Source organism: Bactrocera neohumeralis, unplaced genomic scaffold, assembly GCF_024586455.1.
Source record: "Bactrocera neohumeralis isolate Rockhampton unplaced genomic scaffold, APGP_CSIRO_Bneo_wtdbg2-racon-allhic-juicebox.fasta_v2 cluster11, whole genome shotgun sequence".
In the NCBI taxonomy this organism is placed as follows: Eukaryota; Metazoa; Arthropoda; class Insecta; order Diptera; family Tephritidae; genus Bactrocera; species Bactrocera neohumeralis.
Window position 1 is genome coordinate 18,622,469 of NW_026089624.1, and position 18,255 is coordinate 18,640,723.

The 18,255-nt window shown below is 32.3% G+C and overlaps 1 protein-coding gene across 15 annotated transcripts in view; it reads right to left on the reverse strand.

Annotated features, from left to right (window-relative positions):
* LOC126766087 (protein pangolin, isoforms A/H/I/S) overlaps window positions 1-16,269 on the reverse strand; it is a 247,852-nt gene extending 231,583 nt beyond the window's left edge. For 5 of the 15 annotated variants that reach the window (XM_050483824.1, XM_050483822.1, XM_050483835.1 and 2 more), the window contains exons 1-2: window positions 15,821-16,197; window positions 13,593-14,150 (exon numbers count right to left, since the gene is read on the reverse strand). The gene's annotated coding sequence lies outside the window, so the exon portion shown is untranslated. Of the gene's footprint in view, window positions 1-13,592; window positions 14,151-15,324; window positions 15,800-15,820 lie in introns of those variants that run through there. The other 10 variants (XM_050483821.1, XM_050483830.1, XM_050483826.1 and 7 more) reach the window with 10 other exon arrangements.
* Between the last annotated feature and the right edge of the window lie 1,986 nt (window positions 16,270-18,255).

The window sequence follows — 18,255 nt, forward strand, 5'->3', positions numbered from 1 at the left end:
TAAAGGAATTGGTGCTTGATAATCGACGATTAACGATCAGAGATCTTACTGGCATCGTTGGAATATCGGAAAGATCAATGAAAACCATTTTGAAAAATCATTTGGGTCAAAGGAAAGTGAAAACACATTGGTTCCAAAATCACTAAATTTGTTCAAAAAACGCGTCGCATTAACGTTTATAAAACAATACTTTGCGACTACCAGGATGTCATAAAGCGTTTTATTACTAGCGAAAAGTCTTAGATCTATGCTAACGATCCAAAACAGACGAGTAATCTGTCGAATATCGTGGCAAAGGTGCGCCGAAGCCAAAAGAAACACGTCAAAGCAGATCAAAAATCAAGACTATATTGACAGTTTTCTTCGATTATCGAGGAGTGGTGCACTCCGAATTCCCTCCGATCGGCCAAACTATCAACAAGGAATAGTATTTGAGTGTTATTCTACACGCGGAGCGTGTAAAAAGGAGCCGGAACTATAGGCCGACAGCTCTTAGTTTTTGAACCATAACACGCATCGTCGAATACGGCATTGATTCTAGATGAGTTTTTGGCCAAATTTTCAACCAATGTCCCCGCAACCATCGTTTCGCCTGATTTAACACGGTGTAACTGCTGAGTATTTAGCAAACAATTAAAGACATTAAATGTGAGTCGCTACGCGCATTTAAGGCTATTTCGGAAATTGACTTTAACAGCTGTTTCGAAGATTGGAAAAAACATTGGAACAAGTGTATTAGGGCCAAGGGGAATTACTTTGAGAGGGACGGCACAGATTTTAAAAATTAAATTAAAAACTTTAAAATTATGAAAAAACTTTCTTTTAAAATTCTTATTTATATATATATATATATATATATAAATATATTTATTGGCATATATGTACATACGTTTATAATATAACTAGTACACCTTGGGTTTATAATCAGCAGTTTGGTTTGCAAAAATTAACTGAAAAAGTGTTAAAAAATACTATGCATGCAAAAATCTGTAAAAAGTGGAGTGGAAGCCTCATCTAAGGTATTCAACTCAAGGACTATGAAATTAAGCGCCATATACACATTTATACCTCTAACAATAAAATGAAAAATTTATTTATTGCGAAAAATTTACCTGGTCAGAATTTTTCATATTCTTCCTCAGAGCATTATATGAATAAGTAGCAGGAACTAAAAAACTGGCGAAGCAAAGGAAATTAGCGATTTCTTTTTGTTTTCTAATGAAGCATTACCACACAATATTTGGAATCGCAATTTTTTTACATATTTTCTAGAATTAGTAGAATTTAACATGAATCGAATAACCGATCAAACTTTTCCACTAAGTAGTCCTCTAAACCATCTCATGCAAGTAGGAGAATCGGATTATGAAATTATTATATTGCATACATTCGTATATTTATGGCGAATCTCCTGAACTATGTAAAAACAAGAAAAAAGCCTAGTAGCGTATATACAGACGGACATGACTTATCATGCTTTTCATTTCATTCTGGCAATTTGTCTCGTGTACAGCTGTGCTTTCGTGCTCCTAGAAACTTGTTTAATTTATATAATATTTAAAACTTTGTGGTGAAATTATCTGAATGAAGTGATTCGTTAAGATAAGTATCACTGTTATATTGTTATATTAAAGCAATTGGAATTTACTTTAATTGTGTGTTGGCTAATTTTAATTTATTCCGCCAAGTCATTTTCAATTTGTTTTTGTGCTACATTTTAAATAGTGCAATTGTTATTGTTAATTTATATTGCTTACTTAAATTTCTTTCTTGTTTTTATTCGATTCCATCTTTGTCCACAGCTGTTTGCGAGTTTCTTACTTTTCGTGTGTTACAGTGCATCTCAAACTGCTCGCTACATTGGTTGCTATCTTTGGTAACTAACTATTTCTATTGCATTCATTTGTTATAAATATTTTTGTCATTGCTCTTTTTACTTTTATTATTTAACATTTTTTATATTTTTATTTAATATTGTTTTTGTTCATTATGATTTGTAACTTTCCGAACTGCTCTGTGAAAGGCGAGTCGGAACGCTTTGTTTCTTGCTGACAGGTAGGATATTGGATTCTATTCTTGACAGTAAGGGCTTGCGCTGGTCTTGCTTAAAATGAAGACCAACAGAAATTGAATTATTTAAAGTTTTTAAGCAGGCGCGCAATGGTGTCAAGAAGATTGGTCGTGAGCTTGAAACCCTTACTGAAAAATTTAGGCATTATGAAACGTTGTTTCAATCATTTCAGTGCCTAAATGTGCAGGAAGAAAATCCAAAACCTTCATCTAAACGTAAACGTCCATCTGATGAAGACACCACTGTATCTGCCTTAAAAAGAATGCCACCACCTACTATTGACCTTATCAATCTTTCATCCCCTTGTCCTCAAGGAGAGAAGGTTCCGTCTACTCAGGACACAGAGAAAACTGTTACTGAACACGGTTGGCGGAAAACTTCTCAAGATCCGCCTCCAAACACCTCCAAAACTGCTAATAAAAACTTAGTTGTAATACCGCGGAAAAAGGCAATTTTTATCTCGATACTTGCTGCGGATACCACAGTCGAAGATATAAAAAGTTATGTATATCTCGTCGAAATTAAAAACGGTAGATACAGACATCCGTAAATTTAATTTCAAATACAACTAGGATATTTCGTCGTTTAAGATCGACGTATCCGCTGACAATTTTCAATTGATACTGATATCACTAAAATGCCAAGAAATTCTAATTAATAATAATTATCTGATTATTTATTATCAAAATGTTAGAGGGCTTAATACAAAACTTACTGATTTGTATTTAAATAGCATTCATTGTAACTTTAAAATCATTACTTTCACAGAAACTTGGCTAAAGCCCCACATTTTTGATAATGAAATATTCAACAGCGATTTCGAAATCTTTGGATATGACCGACTGTACAGAAAAGGAGGTGGTGTCTTGGTTGCTGTTCATTCTTCAATTCCATCTGAAGAAGTCGATGTTCCGCATGCGGATTTCAATGAATTTAAGTGCATTCATATTTGCGCTAATAGTGGCCATATCTACTTAACTTTATCTTATATACCGCCTCACTCGGATATATCTGTGTGTATACAGCATGCTTCATTAAGGGGGTATTCTACATAGTCTAGAATTTTGAAAAAATCGATTTTTATTTTGCATATTCTTAAAGAATATATTCCCCAAAGAAATTTCTAAAACTCGTATTATTTACCGACTTATAGCTATTTTAGTGACGCAGCGTATAGACTGCCTGCAGTTAGACTCAAATCTTTAATCGCGTTTTTCTCGAAACTACTATTATCAACACTTCTGACATGATTTCTCAAGTTCTAATAAACCGATTAACTTGAAATTTAGTGTGGACCTTCTTTATATATCTCTCTATTTAATTTTAAAAAAATTTGATCTTTGCCAAAAAAAGGGCAACAAAATCAAACAGTCGCCATTTACTGAATTTTTTTTTTATTTATTCTAGTTCAGACAATAGCGGCATTTGTACTGATTAAAATTTTTTTTTTTTTTTGAGATCATCAGCACAAGTTATGTCCGATTTTTGTCATTAATGCACCTACCATCTCCGAAACAGACGTCTTATAACAGTTAAATATGTTAGAACAATCACACAATTATGGCCCAGATATGATTCCCTCATGCTTTCTTAAGAAATGTGCCAAATATATATACCAACCCCTAACAAAACTATTTAACTCATCTCTTATGCAAGGCTTATTTCCATCCATATGGAAAAAGTCATTTACAATTCCTTTGCATAAGAGTGGATTTAGGTCATCTATTGAAAACTATAGGGGAATAGCAAAGTTGTCTGCAATACCTAAACTTTTTGAAGCAATTATAACAGACGACATAACCTTCCGGTTCTCTCCAATAATTTCTTGTTCTCAGCACGGTTTTCATAAAGGAAATCTTCAATAACTAATTTGCTTGAATTTGTATCACATGTATCAACGGGCTTTAGGGAGAATAAGAATACTGATGTTATATACTCAAATTTTAGTAAAGCATTTGATAAAGTAAACCATTCAATTCTTTTGAATAAACTTGATCTTCTTGGTTTTCAACTAATATTTCTAAAATGGGTTGCTTCTTATCTTAGTAATAGAATTCAACAAGTCATTTTTTTAACGATTCTTTTTCTGACTTAATCAATGTTCCTTCAGGCGTTCCTCAAGGTAGCCATCTTGGTCCAATTCTGTTCTTGTTTTTTAATAATGACATCTGATCTGTTGTTAAGTTTTCAAAAGTTTTATTATATGCTGACGATGTAAAACTTTTTAAAACGTATTTTTCAAACAGCGAAAGATGTCAGTTGCAAACAGACTTAAACAACTTAGTTTCTTGGTGGGATAGAAATGGCATGCCATTGAACCTTAAAAAATGCAAAACGATGTGCTTTTCACGTAGAGCTGTAGACCCTACTTCATACGCAATACAAAACTTTAAGTTGGAGCAAGTATGCAGTTTTGTTGATCTGGGAGTAACTATGGACCCCAAACTCAATATTAATCTTCACGCATCCTCCGCGGTTTTTAAAGCTAAAGGCAGTTTAGACCCTTACTTTTAAAATTTCTGGAACAAATTTTGAATTAAACGACCCATTCCGCCGTATATGTATGTCATGATTTCAATTCTCATTCCAGCACATTTGATCTAACAGACTCACTCTTTACCATTAAAAAAATTATTTTATCTACTCTTAACAAATAACATTTAAAAATTATAATCTTTAATCTAATTCCTTATTTTGGCTGTTGAAATTTTTGTTTCTGTAGCTGAGCAGCTTAAGATCGCAACGCTTAAAACTCTCCTTTTACTCGGCTAATTCCGCTCGTTCGCGGATTGCGCCCCTCGCGTCGGTTGGGCGGGAGGAGGTAATCGTTGGGTATTATTATTTATTATTATTTAGTTGTGTATATTAGAGCGAGTTGTTTAAAAATGGATCATTCTGAACAACTTTACCTATGGATCTAAAACCGGTTTCGAGTTTGCGATTATTACGGCGAAGTTTTTTTTAGGTATCATACAAATTTGATCAGTTTTTGGGACATGCGAATGAAATTTAATACGTAAATGCATTTTGATATTCTATTGGTCATTTGTCGGAACGTTAGAATCGGGCAACTATATCACATATCTTCCATACAACCGAATATTCAGAGTTTTAAACCTCGGCTAGAATATCGCTGGCGATACCGGGTTTAGACACTTAGTATCATAGGCAAAGTTGTTCGGAATGATCCGTAGAACATTTTCTAAATACGTGATTTTGTAGAAAGAAAATCGTCTCGCACATATATAGTTTATAGGGTCTCTAACGTTTCCCTCTGGATGTTACAAACTTCGAGGCAAACTTAAAATACCAAGTTCTAGATATAATAAATATATTTCGTAAAAACGCACCCTAATATACATATGTGGATGACCAAAAACTCACACTAATATGGTCCATATGTACAAAATGTCTCAAATGTATGCATAAACGTAATGTATTTACCTACTACATGCTTATCTCACTAATGCCCAAGCAGTTTCTCACGGACAAATAGCCGTCCGTCCGACGCCCAAGTTGGTGACGGTAACCGGGCAAGGATTTCCAATGAAATGTGAAGTGAAATCTCCTAGGTTTCAAGAATGAGTAAGAAGAAAAACATGCAAGTCTTACAATTCGTTCTACAAAATATGTTTATAAAATAAAGCCTTACAGGTAGTTGATTTTATGAGCAATACTACGAACGTTTGCTTTGTGCCCAAGATCGTGCGAGGCATTGTCACAATAGGAGGTACATACCATTTATTTTCTGTTTGAGTTGTTGTTTTTTTTATTGAATATAAGAAATAATTTTCGAATTTCCACACCGTGCAGATATGTAGTTCTTTTCCTATACCAGGTCATACTTAACGTCATACTTAACGACTTGTTGAACATTTTTGAAAAATTTCCTACCAAGACAAATTTGGTATATTTAAACAACTAGCCAAAGTACATACCCATACATCCCTATAAGAAGGATATGCACTCACATATAGATAATTGGTATGGGCACTTGAGCCTAGCCCGCAAACGTGATAATTTGCTTGAAGCGGAAGATAAAAACCTTGTCATATGTAGTACATATGTAAATCTTGGTTTATACACGGACATTTTCGTGGCTCATTATCGGGAAATTCTCCTTTTGTATTACCGGTTGTATTCACATGAGCGATATGGGTTCGGCAATTTGCCATTTTTATTAGTGAAACACACTGCAAGCAAACCGTTTATTGTGACATACCCTTTGTTTTCTGCGCTTAGTTGTTTCATTATGAAGTGTCACGCAAAGCTTGGTAAGTTGTACGCTAATGGCTCTTTATTCGCTCATTTCTAAAATATTTCTATTATACTATGTTACATATATTTTAATAATGCCTTTTCATATTACATACCAAAAATAAATGATAAAATTCACATTTATAAATATTAAAAATATTTATTCGAAACCAAGCCCAATTGCAACCTTGAAAAGAATTTCAAAGTGGAAAAGAATGCCGATTTTCGTAGCCGCGAACGGGGCATCTCGACATTCTAAAGTTTATGGCATACTAACTGTCAAATCTATTGTATTTGTGGGCATTTGTTGTCATAACATAATCATTCGCGTAAAGGCGTCGGATAGGTAAGTTCGAGCTGATGTAGCGCATGTTTTGAGCTCTTGAACTGTTTTAATTTTTATATGGATGAAAAAAGGAGAAATATAAGTTTTTCTTCAAATGTGTTTCTTAAAAAAAAGTAATCTTTGCGGACTATAATAATTGTAGCAAAAATTGTGTATACCAATTAAAATAATAAATTTAATATGAGCAATGATATTTTGATTTATGCTTGTATAATTTTATTAAATGTAAGACTTTTTATATTGAATTATTTTGAAAATTACTTTACATTTATAATTTCACAAAACCGTCTTAATACTCGCTCTACTAAATTTAATATTACCGAAATGAAACTGCCGTCGGTATATGTTTGTGTAAGCGGGATGTGTTGCCTCTTCGAAATTTTCATAGAAATGTAAACTGATCTGTCAAACTGCTGAAGTGACAGTCCATTGCGTTCAATATATGATACTAATTAGTATTCCATAAGCAATATGGAGTCTTCACAGGCAATACGCACAGCAATAAAATAATTTACAATAAATTTTTGCCTGTCGAGATGGCCCGTTATGAACAGGATTACAAAGCGCGTTGCCCGAGCACGAGCAAGACTGCATGCGCATATGGAGCCCTTTGTCGCTCAAACTGGTTTTTGGTGGCAAGGGGGCGACGATGAAACACGAAGAGACCGTGTCGCTTGTAATCGAGTGAAAGTGTAAACACATTGGCTACGACAGACTGCAAACTACATCTGTCAAATATTAAAATACACACGTTCTTATGGGCAGTGTTATTTAGACAGCTGCACGACTACACGACTGCAGGCCGACAGTTGTCTTTCTCGCTAACTTCAATATCCTCCTATTTTTGCCAACGACAGTACGACGACAGTAGAGTTGACAGTAGAATGGAAGATATAAAGAGGAGGTAGAGTGGTGATGCCACTAATATGTAAAATGTAAAATTATTCACAGCTCTAACAAACTTGATGTTATTTTAAAAATAATAGCATAAAATAGCTATATTATAGTTCTATTATATCATTTGTAATAACAATTGATAATTTAAAGCAAAAATATTGATCTATTTACTTATTTTTTGCATAAAAAATTTCACTTTGAACAAAATATTAAAATTTCATTTAAGTGAAAGGTATTAGTATGGCCACAACGAAATTGTGTACATACAAAATGGACAACTGCGTTGTTTTGTGTACATGCCGGCCATTGTGTTGTTGTTGCTTCTCAAAATGTACATCTAGTAAGATGAACAACGACGTTTTCAGTTCACTGTCGTGCCGCTGCAGTCTGTCGTAGCCATTGTGTTTACACTTTCACACGCTTCATGTTCTTGTTGTAACAGTTCTCTTCTACGCAATTCGGTATTGCATAGTGTTGTCCCGATTTATTCATTTTTGATGGCGACCTAAATCTGCTTGAAAAAAATATAAAAAAACTCATTTGAATTTTTTAGAGAATCTTTTTTTCACATAATAAATTAAATAGATAAAATCGAGACGAAACTCCCCCAAGCCTGTAACATTATAATTCTCAATAATTCACTTGAATTTATACCTTACATATTTTGAGGTTTCTTAATAAAACTCAGAGAGTATCTACATATCTGGTGATATGTCGTAATACCAAAGCTGGATAAAATCGGGTCAATGCACCCCTTAGCCCTCATAATTATAACTAATATATTCGCAAATATCAACTTCCAGTTGGCTTTCTACTATCTACATATATCGCTGTTTTAATACTCAAAACTCATTCTTACATAATAATCAATTTTACATAATCGTTGGATAAAAACGTACATAAATATTGGGCATGCATGCAAATGTATGTATACAGGTATACAAACGTACTTATTTACATACATACCCACACATAAGTTTACAGTTGCTACATTTGTGTATTAAGAAGGAACTAAACGTAATTTATTACTTACACAACTCCCGAAAAGTTTTCGTTGTCCTCGACTATTCGCATATTTTTTTGTATTAAACACTTTTAGTCTATGTTTCTTTCTTCTTGTCGTTGAAAAATGCATTTTTCTTTATACCGCCAATCTTAAACATTTTACGAAATAACTTTTACTATATTTTTTATTGTGAATTTATGAAAAACACGGCTCTGAAAAATATTTTTAGTTTTTGCATATCTAAACATATGCTTTAGAAAGGTATATATAAATTAAAATATCTTTAAAGCCCAATGTATACATGATGGTAACAATTTTAGTTACATCTGAATGTTATATACAAATTTGAATAAGTGCGTTTGTCGAAATGCAATTTGAAGTTGCAAATTACTATCTATGATTTATCGTAGTTGTTTTCATACACTGCGATCGCCCAATTAATTGTATTGCCACACCTACATTTATATGATTACAAAATATATTATTACATACTTATGTACATATATAAATGTATATTCAGTTGATTGATGACGCTAGAGTGTGGATAGTTCATAGTTGATTGTAGATTACTTGATTGTTGATTGCTGATTGTTATGGTTGAATGTTGTTATTTGAATTTTGAGCTAAATTAAATGTTCTAACCTAATTTATACGTATAAAAAAGATTGTGTTTCTTTAATATAATTCGATATCGCTATTTTTAAAAAATGCGTAATTGTGTGTTAATAGATATGTACTTACAAAAAATAATTACAATAATATTATTGAAAACAAACCTTATTTAATTATGTTCGTAAGAAAGGAAATTATATTTCACGAATGTTTCATATGTATATAATATATATACATATATATATTAGACTTTTTTGTAAGCTCCACTTAAGTTTAATTTTTTGCCCTAAAACACGTAAAAGTGGTTTATTTAAATTTAAATCGTGCCTAAATCATAGTTCTTTGTTCATATATACATACATATAACATGGAATTTTTTTATATTATGCATTAAACAAGTAAACCTTCAACCTTAAAGACATTATATTCAAGTAACAAACTTTCCGTTCAATAAAAATGGCTTTTTCACTCCTCAAAAATTTATATGTAGTTAAAGAATAAAATGCACTGAGGCTCAGTAATTCAGCCTTTTCGTAAGTTGTGCCCGTTTTAACAACGTAGAAATAACCATGCGATTTGATTTGATATTTATTGATATTTTATGTTAAAGACAATTTTTGTGACTTGAGACGATTTTGCTATTCTGTAAGTGACAGTCACAATATCTATTACAGTTCTTTATTCCGAGAAGTTTTTACACTTGAATGAAAATAAGTATGTCAATAACAAATACTAAACTTTCTATAACATAGTCAAAAAACATAATTAGCAAAAAATCATAATATTTACGAAAGTAAATGTAAAATGGATTTATTTTTAACCTTTTTGGGTTTGAGTTACTTACAAAATATAAAAAAAACGACAATCGATTAATATCTATGATGAACTCTATGCAGTATATTCAAAATAGCAAACAAGAGTTCATTTTCGTTGTGTGACCTGCTAACTATCAGGTCACAAGTTTGAGACAATATTTTGAGACTGTTTAGTGAATAGTAACTAGTCACAAATTGAGACTTTACCTCAAAATGTCTCAAATAGTGACTAAAGACTGCTTACAGAATCGCGCTATAAGTTGTACTCTTTTGTTCGCATTTGAGCAATGTTGCCATTGTTCAATTCATTTTCAGTAATAATTTTCCATAATCAAAAAATCGAAACTAAAATCCAACTATTAAGATTAGTCGAGTTAGTTTAAAAACATATCAAATATATGCTAGTTTATTTTTTGATAACTACAAAATATCGAGACTGGCAACACTGCTTTGTAAGAGAGCAATCAGTTTTTTTTTTTTTTGCTACCGCCGTTCAAAATCGCTAATAAAAATTTAAAACAATGAAAATCAAAGAAAATGCGAAATTTAAATATATTTCATGATCCGATTTGCATAGTAGAGTTGTATTTCAATTAGAAATGATTAAATACATTTATTAATTGAGAACTAACAGGCTTAATTCACCTTATTAAGTATTGAAAGATCAAAAGTTAGTTGTTTTAATATACCATAAAATCATAAAAAAGGATTGGAGTAGTTTCTCCATATATTAAAAGTCCAATATATAATAATTTGCAATCGTAATAAATTTTGGGTGTTTTAATTTAAATGCCGAAAAATTATTATTTTGTTCGATCTAATAAGTTGGGCATCCACATTATCCCTGGCTATGGTCTACGGTTTTGCGTCGGTTACTAATTGTAGCGTAAAGAGAGCTACAGACTTCAAGCGACATATGTATGTCAAATACACAAGTTTTTATGGACACAGTTATGTAGCCGTGTAGCAGTCTAAATAACTATGTCCTTAAGGACGTGTGTATTTTAATATTTGAAAGATGTCGCTTGAAGTCTGTCACTCTCTATGTGTTCAGCTCACAATTGAGCATGTATCGTTTGGACAACACAGAATTTTTATGGTACTTGATGCACATTTGATGCATAAGTTTATTTGCTTATTACTTTTAAAGGAATGGTTTTATAAAAAAACAATCGTCAAGATCTTTTTTTAGTGCAGAAGATTTTGTATATACATTTATTTTTGTTTCCCAAAGGAAGGATTATTAGCTTTGGAAATAAATAAATTGATTGCAAAAGATCAGAAATCTTAAATAATTAATGTTAAATAGATCAAAAACAATTCGGGGCAGATACACCTGAAACTCAGCACATATTAGTGCAGCAAGTGGTGCGTTCTACAAGGCCTACGTTACTGCAAAACTCTAATGGAGTTTGCTTGTCTACTCCCGCAATACACATCCACACGCAAGTTTGACATGAATAAAAGAAGTGCGAATATTTGAGAGTAATGGCTACAGTGTATAGGTGTAGTTGTGTTTATATTTGTACTTTGACATTTAGTAGTTAAGTGTTGTAAGTTTGAACGTTATTCTCGTAAACAAGCAGAGGGATAAGAAAATACTTATTGTAAGTTAGAATTTGGTGTTTTTGTCTGTTCTGCTAAATCTATACTTCATATAATAATATAGCATTGCTTTGGACAATATTCCATTCCAATCATGGTAATGATTTTTATGCTCTTGCAACCAGTTGTTACAGAGTATTTTAGTTTTGTTCACCTAACGGTTGTACGTATCACCTAAAATTAAGCGAGATAGATATAGGGTTATATACATACATTTATATATATATATAAATGGTCAGAATGGGGAGAAGAGTTGAAATCCGATTGACTGTCTGTCTGTCCATCCTTGCAAGTTGTAACTTGAGTAAAAATTGAGATATCTTGATGAAACTTGGTATATAGGTTCCTTAAACTTAAAAATTTCGAGTTCGTAGATAGGCGTAATCGGACAACTGCCACGCCCACAAATCGCCATTAACCGAAAACATATCAAGTGCCATAACTAAGCACTAAATTAATATTTAAAGATACATAATGGTGCAGAGCATCGCAGTAGCAAGGGACATCTGTGTGCAGTTTTTTCCTTTTTCAATAGCTTATATTTACGAAAATCGCCCAATTTTTCATAAGTTACACTGGTAGAGCCCCTTAAGTAACAGCAACCAAATTTACTGAGTAGAAATCTTATAAAAACATCTACCGACAGTGTGAAAATCGATGTAATCGGAGGATAACCCCTATCACTTTCCATATAACGGTACTGTTAAAAACTACTAAAAGCGTGCTAAATCAATAACTAAATACGCCAGAAACATTAAATTTTACCACCGAGATGGGAGCGTGCGAAAATTGGACGATGGTCGTGGCCCCGAAATTCTGACAGAAACCTTTCCTCATAAAAGTAATTATATGGGTTAAAAATGGGTTGAATCAGGTCAATATTGCTCTGAGCCCTTATATACCTAATGAACTTTCAGGTGAGTTTACACCGCATATATGTATTAGTCAATATGTGAGTTGTCGCACTGAAAATGGAAGAGTATTTTTTGCTCAGAACAGTGTATCCTTGTGCCGAAAATGAATAAAATTAGGAGAAAACTTGACCAAGACCCCATATAACTATTTTTAGAGTTTTTGAACATTCGGCTGACTTTACTCCATATCACATATATACATAAGTAATTGTATGTAAGGTACCTCACTACTACCCCAACTCCCATATTCTTGTATGTATAATGATTTTCGTTTTTCTAACAAACCTTATTTGTCTGTCAAGGTCTGAGTTATATATAGTATTTGTATATATATAATTGATAAGATTTCGATCCTCTGGTTGACGTTTTGGGCCTTAGAGTATATCCCTGGCTTTGATTCTTGCAAGTTGCAAGAGTATAAAATGTTCGGTTGCACCCGAACGCATCCCTTCTTACTTGTTATATGCAAATATTTTATAAGGTCTTTGACGTTTCCGTCTGTTTCTACAACTAGGAAACTTCATGTTGGGTATGTTAAGTTCGGGGTATAAAAATGGTTGCAAAAATCGACAACCCCTAATTAAACTATAATGACGTATTGCGTTTACATAAATACATAACTACAATTTTGGTTGTGGTCCCATATTTTGCGTGCTAATCAATTGCATATAGTAAGAATCGGTAAGTATACATAAGTATATAACTTATTGGTTTTATACATGCATGACTTCGTTTACATACGAAAACTTTTGTTGATCATATAAACTATGAATACAAAAACATATGCATACATACTATATGTGAACAAACCTAGCATATTTAGAAAGGTAGTAGGTATGTAGGTACAAGATGTGTATGAGCAATAATCAGCACAAATTCTTTGGATTCGTTTTAAAGATATCGAAGTACTTCCTGCTTAAAACAATAAGAATACAGCGACGTAAGGCACAGTGTATCTATGTTATACATGTGTGAGTATGACAACAAAGCAGCAAAAAACATTTTGTACTTAGTGAGCTTTTGAGCGTATCTTTACGCAATTATACACGTAACAATGTTAAATACTTACATTTGTGTGAGTTTTAAAAGGATGCCTGTATGAACTCACATTCAGAAGTACATAATTATGTTGCGGTGAAGTCGTTGGATACACAAACTGATTGGTGTAACAATTAAGACATGTTAGGTTTCAATCTAATTGTGAAATTATCACGTACTTAAAGTTAAAGAAAGCAAAATACTGAACTAAAACAAAAGTGTAGTAAAAAGTGAAATTAAAATATTTCAATAAACAAAAACTTAAATGTGGCAACGGTTGTTAGTTAGTATTCTTAAAGGCTCACATATTTAATGTAGTTATCGTTATGCATTTGAATAACTGGATGAATCATTTGTTTAACGAAATTCTGTTTTGTGTTTTATTGCACTTTCATTGACACTTCGGCGATTGCTAAGTATTTACAGTATTTTTTACTTTTTCAATTTATAACATATTTCGATTATCTTTAATTTAATGTTTTGTTTGTTTTTCTTGGTATTTTTTAGCATTGCGTACAAATTTAGGTACATAAATGTTTTGCACAATCAGAGTTGTATTTACATCATTCCAACTTCGATTCATTGATATCTACAAATACACAACGTTATAGCATTAGTATGCATTGAGGTATAAAAATGTTGGTTTAGTGCTATTACAGCCGCATTTTAAAATTAAAAACTATCTTATTGGTTTGTGGAAACAGTGAAACTTTTATTTTCATTTAAATTTTTATTAACAGTTTACAACGCATATATTGCATAAGTGAACAACCATAGTTTAAGGTGAGACTAAAAATGTGTGCAACCAATGTAAATGTATATTGTCTAAAAAAGTTACACACCTAAACGTTTTAAAATTTCTGAAGGTCTAGTGAGTGCCCAGAAAGCACAATGGAATGATAGATTGTGTTCATTAGTTGGCTTAATGATGCCTAAGTAAATACCTCATTGTTTATCAATTCTTGGATAACACGGTTTTCAGTTTTTTTTTATTAAAAACGATTTCAACGATATTTCAAGATTTTTTATTTATAAAAATTCTGCTCGTTGGATGCTTTTAATACACGAATGCTATTGAACGAATTCGCTTTATTTTATCTTTTAATCGTTTTCATCGTAATGATATTTTTCATTTCATCTATGCCTAAAGCTGCCGAACCATTGCTTTTTGTATCGGATTTATCTGTTGAGTTGGAAGGCAATTTTTTAAAGGAATATGGTTTTGGCGGTTTGTTATACGGAGGCTTTATTTTAAAGATATTTGATGTGGTAATGCCTACTTTCCCATCTTCCGGTTAAAAATTGTTAGGTTATTGTTTTTAATCTTACACATACAAATTTTAAGCAGTTCACGGTTCTTGAAATTCAAAAAGAGAATTATTTAGTTTTCGAAGAATTATATATACCAATTTATACTATAATGAAGTTTATGAATTCAAGGATTTTCACACAAACTCGTTGGATATATGTATATATCTCAATACAATACGATACCATACTCAATCCATAAAATAAAAATACACATATGTATGTATGTTACAGGTTTTGAGTACTTAGGTTTGCAAATTGCTATTATTTATTGTTGCTCTAGAGCTAGCGCAGAAATCTGACGTAGAATATGGCATAAAATTTTAAAAAGTACTTTTGGGATGGATTGAAAATAAAATTATTTGGTCCGGAATCACGTGAATATCTAAAACATACATACATACATACATATGTATGTATATACATGTGGGCGCTACCCTTGTAATCTATGTTACCGGATGCGGCACAGAAAAATCACACCAGTAGTTTTGGTCTATAATATTGTCGTAGTCAGAAAGCAATCTTCTCTGTACATCTGCACGTTGTATACACTTAAGTTTTAAATTTTATTGTAATTTGCACGTTGTAAGTTTGTTGGTTAAAATTTATAATATTAGTGAAAAGATTTTAAATATACATTTTTTCTTTTGCCGGCGGTAAACTGTTGTAGTCATAAATTAGTTAATGGCGGTTGCAAAAACATTCCAAATCGGGCTGTATGCTAACTCACTCATGCTGTACGCACTTGGAGAATTATTTAGGTGTGATTGTATGTATGACCGCACTTATGTATCTTTGCATGTACTCATAAATTACAACAGTCAATTGGCAAATTAAAACACATATACAACCTCACACGTGCGCTCTTTGATTAACCAATAAGTGGCATTATAACACACACTAATACAAAGGAAACCAAATAACAACAAAAGTAATAGGTTTTGGAAATACCGTCGGCATATGAATGCGGGACAGCGTAGCCACTCGGTCTTTCATTAGTGCTATTATTCGTTGTCTGCGAAATATGTACCTAAGACTTTTTTTTCGTCGGTCAACAAGTGTTTAATTAAGTGATTACCACGCGTTTACTACCGAAACATTGAATAACATAGGACGTTCAAAAAATAATTTACACAATTTACAGCTGCCAATTCGTGACATAACGTTTGAACAAATAATACGCTGCCACTGACACTTTTTCTTTTATTAATCATAAAATTCTGCCTTAATTTATATATATATATATTTTTTTTTTAATTTTTTTGTTTAATTATACGATACGATTTTATTTTTGATAATGATGTAGCCGGGTTGATTGCACGCACCGCACTAGTATGTTGCCTTGCAGCACAAGTTGAGGGTGTACACTGTATATACAGTCAGCCATTGCTTACATTAACACCCCACTATTACGGTCAGTGAGTGTTGAAAAGAGGCAAAAGCAAGAGCAAAGAATCAGCAAGTAAATGATAGGGACAGCGTTGCTGACAATAACTACATCTGTGGTTGGCTTTGGCTACGAGGCACACAAACCAAAGTGCTCATATACAATACATTTCTTTGTATATAGTTTTCGTGCATATGTGTAAGTGTATAAAGTCACTGTCATCGACATTGTTAAGAAATAAGCGAGCGAGAGTGCATTACAAGGCGTATAGCGCAACGAATATGGCGCAAAAGAAATTCGGTGAGAAGAGACAATTTACCTAGACGACGTAAATGACAGCAGTGGGGAAAATCAGTGCTGCCGTTTTAAATGCATAGACAACAGCTGTAATACTTTTGACAATGATTATTTATTATTACATGTATTTTTACACAAATATTTTATTACTTTTTGACGTTAAAAATATCATAATGTTTTTTAGAATTTCTTCACTAACTGTCAAATACATATGTATTTAATTTTTTTTTGGTAACTCTACCACACATAATAAATCAGTGGGTCTGAACATTGCAGGAGTTCTTTAAACAAACAAAACGATAACAATAGTTTTAATAAAAAAAACGTAATTGCTTGGAGTTTTAACTATCAACTAAATTATGTAAATCGAACAAAATCCTATAACGTAGTATATTTAAGCTCAAACCACATGCACAAATTATGTAACAAACTTTAAAGTTATATAAAATTATTAGTAGTGTCATACTTTTTTAGGTTTAATTTAATTATAATTGTTCCAAGCCCTTAAAATCAAATCAATAAAAACATATTTACATATCATTAATAGTTAATATTTTTCATTTTTACATTAGTTTTTGATTGAATACTTAACTTCACGTGTCCTGTTACTTTGAAAATGAAAAAGTGAAACAAAATGGTTTACTTTCAACATTTTCTGGGATACAATATTTATCTGCAAAGCGGCATCACTGGTTGTCCCTTTATCGACGTCTAGGAGTGAAGCAACAACGGCAAACCAAGCTATGCTGGCTGGCGTCGTTTTTGCAGTGAACAAAAATTCAACTTAAAATCAGGTAATGCAAGTCAAGCAAATAAACGGTGAATGTCTTATAGGCCATTTCCTATTTGGTTGTCTACAACTGTAGGCCTCTAAATGCACGTACCGATCGCCGAACGCTCTTTACTAAATAGTAGTGTAAAATGATATATTGATTTTTTAATTAATTTTTCTGCTGCATAAAACTACTATTATATAAGTTTTTTAATAATGAAATATATAATATTCTTTAAAAATATTTAATGTGCCTTAAAAAAATTACATCGCATTTTTTGCGTGGAAAAACTTACTACAATAGCAATAACATTATTATTAACAATAGCAGTGTACATATTTAAGAGCTAACATAATTTCTAAACACACATTAGAATTTAAACAAATTTTCTTGGTCATGTAAATTTAAGAACATTGCAGGATTACCTTTCTCCCGCCCAAGCAACGTGTGGGGCGGAATAAACCCAGTCATGAAAGACAATAGAAATTTTTAAACTTCGAGATTTAAAACTGCTCAGCTACAAAAACAAAAATTTCAACATCTAAGATTTAAAATACGTTATGACTAATTTTTGAACTAATTTTTGAACTACAATTATTGAGAGCAAGCAATATAGTTATTTTAGTTTCGTTTAGTTCAAAATTTGATCTACTATATTTTAACAGTAAGGGTCTAAATTGCCTCGATAAGCGAACCGGGATATTAAATTTAACTTCAGACAGGATCTTTCTCATCTTTCTCAGAACCTTTCTCTCGAAAACTCATAACGTCGACCCATCAGATGTCGTCATCGTCCATGCCTCTGCACCATATAGCAGAACGGGAATAAGGAGTGAGAGGACTTTACTTCTCAATTGCCTACTTAGTCCGAATTGGCACCTGTTGACAAGAGCTATTCTGTGTTGGATTTCGATGCTAACGTTGTTGTT